The sequence below is a fragment of the Cydia strobilella genome, chromosome 3 (genome assembly GCF_947568885.1).
Source record: "Cydia strobilella chromosome 3, ilCydStro3.1, whole genome shotgun sequence".
In the NCBI taxonomy this organism is placed as follows: Eukaryota; Metazoa; Arthropoda; class Insecta; order Lepidoptera; family Tortricidae; genus Cydia; species Cydia strobilella.
The window spans coordinates 848,650-861,754 of record NC_086043.1 but is presented as its reverse complement, the minus strand read 5'-3'; the positions used below and the strand labels follow the sequence as shown (position 1 = coordinate 861,754).

The 13,105-nt window shown below is 36.7% G+C and overlaps 1 protein-coding gene across 3 annotated transcripts in view; it reads left to right on the top strand.

Moving 5' to 3' along the window:
* Nucleotides 1–13,105, top strand: part of LOC134755637 (solute carrier family 12 member 4) — a 566,314-nt gene that overhangs the window by 51,138 nt on the left and 502,071 nt on the right. The gene's annotated exons all lie outside the window — the stretch shown is intronic.

Here is a 13,105-nt window from a genome sequence, read left to right as displayed (position 1 = left end):
TTTTTCAGTTATGGGTGCAACTTTCAGGCTTCCTCTTATATATTCACTAATATCTATAATCACCAAAATATTGTTATTTGTAATAAAAGCACAAGCGATAACAAGCAAGCGGCAGTGGGGACAAGCATATATTAAAACTTCAAATGGAAAGCAAAAACATTACGGTTTTAAATTAAGTTGAGGTACTGCCGTCAACTGTTCGTTTTCATGTGCTAATTGAATTAATTGTTCAACAGTTTAATTACTACTGGTTATTCACACGACATTCACACGCCAACTTTAAATAAGAGCGGACGTGAAAAGTAAACGAAAATATAGTTATTTCGTGTGATAATTTCGTCCGGAGTGTTTAGAAACAAAATATGTTTTACTGTGTGTTATTCATAGAAATTTATTTTTTATATTTAGGTATATAAGAAAGATGTGCTTCTGTATTTGTTATAAAGGCGATCACAAAATACCTTGTTTTGTAATTAGGAAATGAAAATTGGACAATTTAATTGTTATAAAATGTAACAAAAATGAAAACAAGTTCAAATCACAATGTGAAAGTCCTGAATAAACGATTCGGGTTCTTTTATGAAAAACGCAAAAAATAGGTTCTAAGTATTTTTTACATCATATTGTCTTCGGTTACCGCGATAGTTACTCATGAAATAAAACTATGAAAACCCGTTGACCACGAACGCTGTAAAGAGTTCGAAACGTCGGGATGTATTATAAATTCAATATACGCGATATAATCCGTTTTCATAGTTTTATTTCATATTTTTTACATCGTGAATTCGATTTGTTGTATAAGCTTAAGTCCCCGGCAAGCTTAACCCAATTTCACCTTCCCATACAAACGGAGTTTCGTTCTCATTTTAAAACTACGTGTTGGATTGTAACGAAACTGCATATACGATGGCATGAGGTATATCTATAGGTAGGTCTATAATTAGAGTAAAAACAAGTTTTGTATAAAAAACTTAAATTCGCTGCATTTTTGTTACTATGGTATCTGAAGCTTCATAAGCTAATTACAAACTGGATACGCCTTATTCTATTGTAAGTACAAAGTTTCAGAGCAATCTAGTGAGTCGTTTTAAAATGAGAGCGTAACTACGTTTGTATGGAGAACCGAGCTTGCCGGGGACCCTTAATTTATTCATTTTGATAGCTCTAGCTGCTCTTAAGCATTCGTATGTGTGTAGTGGTCAAAAATCGTGGTTTCAAATCCAAAAAAAATCCAAAAAAAAAAAACGAAAACAAAAAACAAAAAAAAAACTAAACAAAATAACTATAAAAAAACTAAAAAAGACTCGAAATAAATGAATTTTAATTTAATTTAAAGCAGAAAAAATCAATCTCGAAAAAAATACAATGATAAAAGCCGAATAATAATTTTCGCCAGGATCCTTATCATACAAACAGCAATACTCTTAACTGTCCAACGGTGGACCTTATTATCTACTACCATAAGGCATAAGGCATAAGGCATACCGATGGTCAGTTAACAGTGTGGGCGATGGTACACAGACGGGCGGTCAAAAGCGCAAACAGCTACTTACCTCCCCGCCCCCTGATAGCATACCAGCTGATAAGGATATCGGAAACGGACTGAAATTGCGTCGACATGTTCAACTTCAACAAACTACATGTATGCGCACTTACAGACTTACACATACCGATAAAAGGCTAATAAGCTACATATATTAGTGGTTACCAAAGTTGACTGGGCCCTCGAGCTACATAACAAAAACAATTTTTTAATACAGTTGCTCAAAAAGTGCTACTTTTCGTGGCTGTTTAGCGTGCGGAAAGTTGGTTTTCGCGAACTAGTGCTTTTTACTTTTCCAATTTTTTTAAATTTATACTTGTTCCAATTCATGACTACTTATTGATGAGTGTTAATATTAGTTTCCTTTAAACGTCGTAATCATAATCAACATAAAAACCTACTATTAATGTAAGAATACGAAAAATATGCATATTTCATATTTTATTACTTACCTCTTCATCATTATAAGTATTATAACACGTGTATTTTTTAATGTTGAAAAACCGTTCTTAATAAGTTGTCTGAATGGAACGGAACGCCTGTCAAAGAAGAGGCGTATTTTCTTACTGCAAGAATGTTTTAAGTTTCCAAAGGCAACATTCGATATTGTTTTTATAAATATACGATACACAAATAGATATTTAGGTAATAATAGTATAATGTTTTAATATTTACAATTGTTTCTGTCTTATAGAACATGCATTTAAAAAAAAACTTTCATTGAAGTGGGTTCAATAATAATAACAAAATCTATTCTAGTCGAATAAAAGCTAGAAAAACACCTCTTCATAATGTCAATGTCAATGATGTCAGTGTCACAGAATTAATAATATAAAAGTTTCGAATTCCATTCCTTACTTGTTGCTTTTCTTATTTTTTCGCAACTGTATTAAAAAACTTCGGTCGATACACGTGCGGATATGTCATTCTTCACTCGTCCCGAGTCTTGCCACTCGCCTACGGCTCGTGGCAAGATATCTTGGTACTCGTACAGTAATGACATACTTTCCGCACTAGCATCGAAATGTACTATTCTCTGATGGATCAGACAAATGTGAACGCAACCATATTAAATGAATGAAACCGATATACGTAACAACACAACACGTCAGACAAATGTGCAGGCAGCTTTATTCTCTTAATACTCTACATCCATCGCACGTTTTAATTACATTTACCATCTGCCTACGTCGCACTTTTGAAACAGGGTTTTCTTTCCCATTGCCTACATAACACTTCGCTTCACGAGCCAGTATAAATTTAACTTCGAATATAAATTCCAACTGTCGGCTGCCAGCATATTTTAAATTAACTTGACTCGTGAGTTCTACAGACAATAAACGAATTATTATTATTATTATTATGAGTGCTGCGTAGAGATGTAACTCCGCTCTGCATTTTCTATCGCATGTGTAATGGTGAGTGCTCCGAGGAACTGTTCGGATTAATCCCAGCCACTTCTTTCCATTATCACTCCATGCGACAACATTTCCGTCTTCATCACTTTGGTGGTTAGCAGTCCTTAACTGTTGCGTTTCTCCAGATATTTCCTGCGTCGCACACGCACAGCTACACTGTATAATGAACTGTAGCTCGCCGATTCTGGACCGATACGACCTTGAAACCTTCAAGACAGTTCAGTGGAGATCACACATAAATCAACCGATTTATGTGTGATCCTGTGGCCTTAATAAACTTAATTTTGGTAAATAAACGATTTTGTATTTGTATAATGCAATACATCAGGCGATAGTAATAACAACCCTCGCGGGAAAGGACAAAGAGGCCGGGAACAACGGATTCCACTCTTCAGATTAATACGGAGTCAGACATTGCGGAAGGGATACAAGTATTCTAAGGAAAGGCGGAGAGAACTAATCATTAATAAATCTTAAATCAATAATAATAAGATATCTACATAGACAAATACCTCACAGACGAACTTCTTTCCGCCATCGCTCTACGCGTCAACATTTCCATCTTTACCATTTGGTTGGCATTGGCAGGCCTCAATTGTGCGTTTCTCCAGAGACTTCCTGCCTCTCACAGCTATGTAAGCTGTGGACCCATAGTCAATCTCAAATCTTCCTGTACATGGTATGTTTTTGTTGTTGTTTGTGTCACTAGTTATTACTTTGTTTCTTACGTACAATATCAATTCTTGTAAACACATTTACTCACCTTGTATCTACCGCGATCATATGTTTTTTGGCACCAAAATCTGGCAACCTACAAATCCAGGTTTGGGTAAGGTTAGATAAAAACTGTTGAAGCTATTAACCGGCGACGACCGGTCTGGCCTAGTGGGTAGTGACCCTGCCTGTGAAGCCCGATGGTCCTGGGTTCGAATCCCGGTAAGGGCATTTATTTGTGTGATGAACAACAGATATTTGTTCCTGAGTCATGGATGTTTTCTATGTATTTAAGTGTTTGTATAAGTATTATATACATCGTTGTCTGAGTACCCACAACACAAGCCTTCTTGAGCTTACTGTGGGACTTAGCCAATTTGTGTAAGAATGTCCCTATAATATTTATTTATTTGTTTATTTATTAAACCTTATGCCCTGGTATTTAGGCTAAAAACGTATACATATCTTTGGTGATCACATAGTATAAACAGGTTTCGCATTTTAATAGCATTTAACTTAGTTTCATCATAATCACGAGGTTTAATACAGTGTACCTATACAACATCCGAAGTCATGTGACTTTGCCGCATCCAACCAAATCTGATCCCTCGAACCTTATATCCATCTATGTTACCAAATATCTAGCTTTTTGGTTTTGTGAGGAGGCAATGTACTGGATCTATAAACAAAATTTGCATAAACCGCACGCAATGTTTGCACAATTGGCTCAAACATTTGATGCGATTGTAATGAATTTACTTACTTATACAATTAGTGTAATTGGAGCCATTGTGTTTACTATTAGGGACTGTTGGCAAGGAAAATCTGAATTTTCCTTTATTTCCAAAGATGTGGTGGTGGTTTGGGGTTATTTCAAGAAAAAACCATTCTATTTGGTTGTGTTTGGAAATAACCAAATAGAATGCTTTTAGCTTTCATATGCCTTTTTGATTAGTTACTTATTACAATAAAAAATTACAAATTGTATGTCACAATACAACAAAACTCCACAAAAGTAAATACATATTGACTGTGGAGTCCGTAATCAGTCTCGCTAATGTCCTAATAAGCATCTTAATATTTTAATTTTCAAACATGTTTACATGCATTAAAATTTGAGTTAAGGGGCCCACTGACTATCAGTCCGCCGGAAGATATCGACCTGTCAGTTAGAACAAAAATTTGACAGTTCCGAACAACTGACAGGCCGATATCGTCCGGCGGACTGGTAGTCAGTGGACCCCTTTAGTAGGTATGGCTAAGTATGACATGAATAATTCACATGGGAACAAATCTCCTTCAGAGCATCCAAGAGATACATTTTCAAACGATTTTGAAATCTTTTTTGATCTCGTTTCTCCTGTCCGTATAATCTAATCGTACATGCAAAATTTTACCCCTTTCTCATGTCGAATTATGCTGAAATCGAGCAAAATCGGTGCAAATGCCGAAATAGTGAGTTGGTTCAAATCCTGCTTGTATCTTACAACCTAAACAATATTATGATTAGATCTAACAAACATTCAAAGTAAAATCAAATTTAGTGAAACCGTTTCATACTGACCGTAAACTCCACACAGATAAGATCAAAGCCGTTCTCTATTTCCTTAATCTACTTCCTCCATTGTATTCTTCTTGAAAACGTACAAAACATTTACACACACATCCTAACAAAAAGCACTGGTTCGTTTTCGACTTCACTCACTAGCTTTCTCAAAGTTGTATCCAGTGAAGCGTTTGATAGCAAAAGCACTCTTATTTTTAGAAAGATAAGAGATACATTTATATCACATGGTGTGATAAGATAAGAGTAGAGTACAGTAGATTTACTTGCCCAAACTTGTTTCGGTGAAATAATTCAGGCTATTCATTTGAGAATTCAAGGGGTCCCGAGCCGCTTTATCAGCGTCAGCTGGCTCGTAATCTTTCCTTTGAAAAACACACGTAGGTAGTTTTACCCTTTTGAAACAATTTTGAACAAAGGAGTTCTCATTTCAACTATATGGGCCAATTCGAGTTTTAGTTATTCGATCTGTTTCCGATATGATACTATGATGACGTTTTTGGTTGAAGAAATGACACTTTTGACAATAACAGATATCAGTATCATATCGGAAACAGATCGAATACCCAAAACTCGAATTGGCCTAATATTTGTATGATGTCATGTGCTTCGTACTTTACGCTATGTTTTGGTTTTATATGCAGTTTTCTTTTTTACAGGTATACCTCAGGGACCACTTTTGAATCTACTATTTCTATCAAAAGGATCGGTGTTATTCGGTAAGAAAGAATATTAATTCGATACTTCTTATTCTCTCATTTCATTAAAAAACAAGGATATATCCATCAAACCAATGTATTTCGCGGGTAAAGTCGCATCCCTGGTGCGCCGGGTGCGGGACAGTCCCAACATCATCTTAAGGATGATAGCGGATAAGCCGGATTGTCCGCTAATGTTACACTGTGCGGGGCTACATGCCCCAATGGGCTCCATACAGTGGTAACTTGTAGGTTAAGTGTGTAGGTTTAGGTATAGGTATAATTGTTATTAGGCTTAGGTATACTAACCCACTTGAAACTGTCTTTTACTAACAGAATGTATGTGTCACGGTTACACGAAATAAAATGATTTCAAAGTACTGCGCCTGGTTTGATTAAATTGACCAACAACAATGTTGACAATCTTCTGCTTTTTGCAATAGTGCTCATTTCGTGTTAAAATCAGATTAACAATAATATTAAAAAATGTAATGTCTGAAATGACCGAACCAGGGCTTGGAATAGAATTGAGCATTCCAGCAGAAAAAAGACCACCGCAACAAATAAAACACTTAAAGATAAAGTTAAAGAAAGAGTTAAAGATGCCAAACGCATTCCAATAGCAAACACTGACGTCCCTAATAGTCTCTCAAGTAGTACCCACATTTATCGTGGCTGCAACCCGTTTTGCTCCACAGAACTAAAGGAATCGAATGCAATAGAGGTATAAAGGTCAATTTCGCATGAGCAATCCGAGGTTTGCAGAAGTAAATGGGATTGCCCTTTATCTGTTCGGACACTCCTTTCAAACAGATTCCAATTTCGAATTTGTGGCAAACAATACTGTGTTAAGTCAATGGTTTAAGTGGTGGAGTCATTTTATTAAGTGGTTAATGTATTTGTACAAGGCGAAGAGTTCGCTTTGTTTGTAATATTGGAGAGGAAAAACGTTTTGTTGGAAACGTCCGCAAAAGGTGCAAATGGAGGAATGACATAATTGGACTATTTCAAACTTAGTGCGCGAGGAAGATATTTTATCGGAAACGTTCGTATATTTGGTATTTGTCATGCTACTTCAGTCAACCTCAATACTTTTTGTACTGATACTGACTGAAATAGCATCACGTTCGTGCGTTTCCGTGAAAATACGACGGTAAAGGATAACGGGAGGACGGAAGGACGGTAGGAGGAGGTACTACATATGTAATCACATATCAAAACAGTAACAGACGTTTAATTTAAAATGCCGCCTGGTGGCGCGCCAAATTCGCCCGCTGTGTGTGACCGCGTTATCCGCCCGGGCTCCGTGCCAGGGTATCTTTGACCTACCCCCTAGCAACAGGTTATGGCTGGGGGTTGATTACGTGGTTGTTTTGATAGTGGTAATATCGTTAGGTTGGGTAGTAGGGTTCCGTTTTTCGCCCTAAAAGTAGTAAAATGTACATTAAATTAATCATTATTAGGCCTTATAGAAATAAGGTTTTTCATTGTTCCTTCTTGTAAGGTGTTTATGTCGCGTGTAAGCGTCATTGAGTTGCGTTTTATACTCTAGGGCATAAAGTAAAAATCGACGATTAGGTACAACACTTATTGATTTAGCAATAAAGTCCAAAATCTGCCATACAAACTGCAATTACTGCAGTAGGCGGCCGCGCCGCTCCCCTCCCCACGCGGCCGCGCGCGATCCCGAGTACTCAATATGTAATCATTTCTCTATCTCTCTTCCAAGCTATATATCGCACATGGTGATGGGGTCAGCTTTCCGAATCTTTCGCTTCCACTTCGCCCCATCCTCGACGTCCTCGGACACTTTGCACCCAACCATATCTTTTTGCACTACGTCTTTCCATCTTGTTTAATATGTAATCATTTATTCAAGGAAAATTACCAAACCAATAATATTTGATATTTCTTTAATATTAATATTTTCATCTCTATCGAATGTATACTGTCGTCAGAAAAACTCCTTAGGTAGTTACACAGACTGCTAAAAAATCGTCGACCCTTTCCATAGATATGTAATTACGAGTTACCGCAAATATACAGTTGATTTTGATTCCATTTGTCTAATAACGGGCAAAAAGGAAACAATTTATTCCAAAATAGGTTACTCAGTTGACCCAGTTGTTCAGAAGCCAAACCCCAAGCCGGATTATCATAACGCTGCGTTCATCACAAACGGAATTAAGTTTCACATCAAACTAAATTGGAATTATCTAATACTTGCTATAGGAAAATGGTATGTGGGGTGGGATTTTGTATTTGACCCGCAATGACCAATTTAAAACGTTATAAATATTTAGTTGAAAGGATCCATTCTTTTAAAATCTGCATAAAGATATTTTAGGAATATGTGTAATTAATTATACTTATAGCCATTGACCAAGCCAAGACTTGTCAAAAGCCTCGCCCAAAATTCCGGGCCCTATTTATTATAAATACAACAGCGAATACCTGGGTATATCATAAAAATCTTAAAATAAATAATTACTACAATATAACAGAGATGTACATATCTATATGTAATAAAACATTATGGAGATGTAGAAGAATGTTAGAGTAAAGTACTAATAAGATTTGAAGGCTCTCCAAGCGTCAAAATGAAATTATATGAATTAAATGTTTCGCGCCAGGACTAAGCTAACAGTAACAGCCATAACTAATCTCACCAGAATAATATTTGAATTATTTTGTTATCGTGCGTCTCACCCGCGCCAATACATGTACGAGCAAGTACGAGCGAAATGCACGATAAGTAAATAACATAATTCAAATATTATATGGTAAAAATAAACATAAACAATGATCGAGCTCTCTTACTGCTACGGACTAACGTATCACTAGTTGAAAATGATTTGATTTTCGAGAAGACAAATCCAGCAGAAATTAAAATGATAGTTAAATCCTTCCCAGGTAGCAAAATGACGTAAAATGACGTCAGCGACGTCATAATGACGGCATTATTACGTCATTACGACGTCGCTGACGTCATTTGACGTCATTTTGCTACCTGGGTTAAAGCCCAAAAGATCATGTGGATATGATGATATTCCAATCACGGGAATATAATACCATATTGCCATACTTGCGGGACAACTTTGTGCAATCAGCATTTTAAGTCCTGTGTATGTTATATCAGTTATATCATTCTGTTGTTAGTGTACGTTAGTTAGTGTCATATTACCAAGAACCTCCCAAGGGTGTGTTGATGAGAAACCGGGCATTGAATGCAGAGTAAGCATCCAGTATTGAATTCTGCTTACGTAAGTTGAGACCGCTCTAGGAGGCTGACATTCAATAATTGGATTATTTTATTGTTTATAGTACATTCTGCAACGGGAGGTAAGTGAAATATTGTACGAGAGTTTAATATATTCACGACATCAGGCTGGAGTGAATTAAATACTCGATTAACAATATTCTTACCCCCGGAGTGACACACAATGTTTTTCATCACACTTGCGAAAAAAAAACTAAATTTTAAATGAAATCATTCTTAAATACGGTGATATTTCAAATATTCGTCCGCCATTTTGAAATTTTTTGGCAGTTTAGGCATCGGAGGCACAGACCCATCGGCATTCAGCCACAATTTAAAAATTTGTAAAAATATTTGAAACGGCTATTAAATATGTATTATCGAATAATAGTACTTTATAATCTGAGGGCCTATTACCGCACTGCGAACCACTTTCGACGTGTTGTCTCCCTGTAACACTTACGTACGAATTCACAAGTGCGACAGAGAGGCAACACGTCGAACGTGGTTCACGGTAGGCCCTCTGAATTACACACATCGCGTCGGTAAGACTGGCAGACTGTTGAAATATTGACGGTAAGGATCGGTAAAGGTTCTACCTAAACAAACTTTCGCGTTGTCACAAAATCACTGTTCAAACATTAGGTAAGTTCTCCACTGTTCATTTCTCTTGAGAAAACCCTAATCCTACATTTATATTAAACTACTACTAGTATATTAAAATACTGTTGTTATTAAAATAATTTACGTACGATATCAAGTATGTTAACTGGAACGGGAATGCGACGCATTAAGTATGTGCATGCTACAATAATATTAATAATGTATTAAACGTTAATCAAATGGTTAGGTATTTAATGAAGAATAAAAATATATGTATGGAAATTCCATTACAGGACGTTGCATTGCAAACTAATTACTTTACAAAACTTTTTTACATTTTTGTTTTTTGCTCATTAATGTTGTTTTCAGTGTAAAATTGATAGCTTATTATACAGTATAATAATGTGGAAGTGTGCAGCTAATTAAGAAATTATTAATCTTGAAATATTGTTTATTTATATTGGCAAAATCTTTATGCACACATAACTTTGATCTTCCAATCTCGACACCTGGACAGACACAGACGCCATTTTTTTTTAACTGAACTAAGTCCAAGGTAAACAAAATAATTTACGAATTTATGATAGACCCGTTACAAATTTCGAATTAATGTGTTCAAACGCGAGTTATAAACGTTATTAATAGACCGCGGGCCAGGAACAGATTTCCATGACCAATCGCCTCCCATGCGAAAACTCGTATAATGGTTAACGGCTATGTATGATGAACCCTCGTGAACGTCAGCTGCCGCTCCGTTGGTGGGTTGAGGAATGGCAGCAAATAAAGTCTATAATTTTTTTTTGTCATCGCCTCCCGCTTGATACTTTGTCAGATGATAGTTTAGATGCTATTGTGAATAAAGAAAATCGTCAGCCGATTGTATCGCTGTGGAAATACCGTCAGCTGGTCACATGAACATGTAAAAAATAAAATTATTTTCAGTCATGGGCGTCATCGCCTCCAGTTTGATACTTTGTCAGATGATAGTTTAGATGCTATTGTTAATAAAACAAATCGTCAGCCGGTTGTATCGCGGTGGTAAGACCGTGTTATGCGTTTAGATGGCTGCCATTCCTCAACCCACCAACGGAGCGGCAGCTGACGTTTACGAGGGTTCATCATACATAGCCGTTAACCGCTATACGATTTTTCGCCCGGGAGGCGATGACTGACGAAATTTGCGCCTGGCTCGCGGTCTATAACTGTTATTTTTTGTTGTACCTACCTAAAATATTACTGATGTAAAATATTGAATTTCAGACAAGTAAAAATGACACATTTCGCGCTTTGTTTTGTCTGCAGTGATATGATGACACGATTAATTCAAGCTCATATGTCGACATCATGTGCGAGGATCATCTTACAGTTCTCACGGAGATTAGGTGCATGCTAATGTGATGCTAATCACGAATTAATAAACTAGATGCTAATCTAGTGCTGAGTCTAGACAGTAAGGCGTTGTTTTCATTGTTTAGAATGTTAATTACCTAATGTCATAATTTCAATGAATTGTTCGGTTTTACGCAATCACGTTTCATTTCTGAATAATACCATAGAGTAACTTATACTAGAGCGGAAATGTCATAGTAAATTTTGTAACCCCAGTAAATTCACTGCCATCTGTCGACACACTTTAAAACTAAAAATGAAGATTTATAAAAATACGATAAAATGTATTTAAATATGGATAAATGATTTTTTTTATTTACATTAATCATTTTTATGATTTTGACCCATGTTCTTTCACTGATATGCGTTAAAATTGTTAAATAACAAACGAAACCGTCAACGCCATCTATACGACAGTAGACCAAAGCTAGTAGCGCCCTCTGAACGAGAATCAAATTTTCTTGATTTTCTAGGCACGTTTTTTCCTTAGACTGTATCCATCTATTACGGAGTTATATCTATCTTTGATAATACATAATACTTCGAACTTAGAGTATATAACCGCTTGGTTGGTCCGCTTGGAGACGCCTTGTCTGTAGCATGAGCATAGATCCCTTGGTGTTTTTAGCAAAAAATAATGCAGATAAAAAAACTTAAAGCGCCTGTAGTAAATGTACAGTATAATCGCAACACTCAATCGAAAAAATTGCTCAGTAGCCTGTTGCCGATTTAGCACCAGCGGGCGTATGGTGGTCGCTTATCGACGTAAAGGAGTGATAATGACATTGTTTGTCTTATTCAATCGTGAGATATTCCAAAGTGACGCTTGCTTTATCACGTCGATAGCCTCGCTCATCATAGGCTCCTGTTCATTGTTGAAATTAATGTTGTTGAATGGATAATCATTGTCTTGAGATAAGTGTTTAGAATTAACAAGAAAATACGAGTAAACCACAGGTTTTTATCGACATTTATAAGTATAGTCAGCTGCTAAAGTTGCTAAGCGTAAATGCTTTTTAATATTACATGTACACTCAGCTGCAAAAGTGTTAAAATCAAAAAGTGTCAGCTGCCATTAGAATAAGAATATACCTCCTTGACCGCCTAAAAACTTCTGTTGACTGTAAAGATGATAAAAACAACCTATTTTTTAAGAATTCCTAACTCAAATTACATATTCAATGTCAAAAATGTTTAGGTATATGTTCACTCGTATTATTCATCATCGTCATATCAGCCGAAAGACGTCCACTGCTGGACACAGGCCTCTCTCAATGATGTCCACAGCGGCCGGTCGTTTGCTGACCTCGATGACGAGATTCGCAGGAGAACCAGAGTCGTCGACATAGCTAAGAGAGTTGCAAGCCTTAAGTGGCAGTGGGCAGGGCACTGCTCGGAGAACTGATGGCCGTTGGGGCAAAAAGGTTCTTGAGTGGCGACCACGGAACGGAACATGCAGCGTGAGAGGGCCCCCTACAAGATGGACCGACGATTTGGTCAAAATCGCACTAACTATTCACCTTTTTGGGGTTCCGTACCCAAAGGGTAAAAACGGGACCATATTACTAAGACTCCGCTGTCCGTCTGTCCGTCTGTCTGTCTGTCGCCAGGCTGTATCTCATGAACCGTGATAGCTAGACAGTTAAAATTTTCACAGATCATGTATTTCTGTTGCCGCTATAACATCAAATACTGAAAAGTACGGAACCCGTGGTGCGCGAGTCCGACTCGCACTTGGCCGGTTTTTTAATTCGATGTTTTTCGTTACTTTGACTTTGTATATATCTATTATGTAAATAAATCTATTTGAATAAAAGTATAGAATCGGAGGGCAAAACCGAAGACGATAGTAGTCGAGTTCATAAATATGTATAAATTTCTTCACCTTAATTCAATGCAATAAGGTGAAAAAATGTG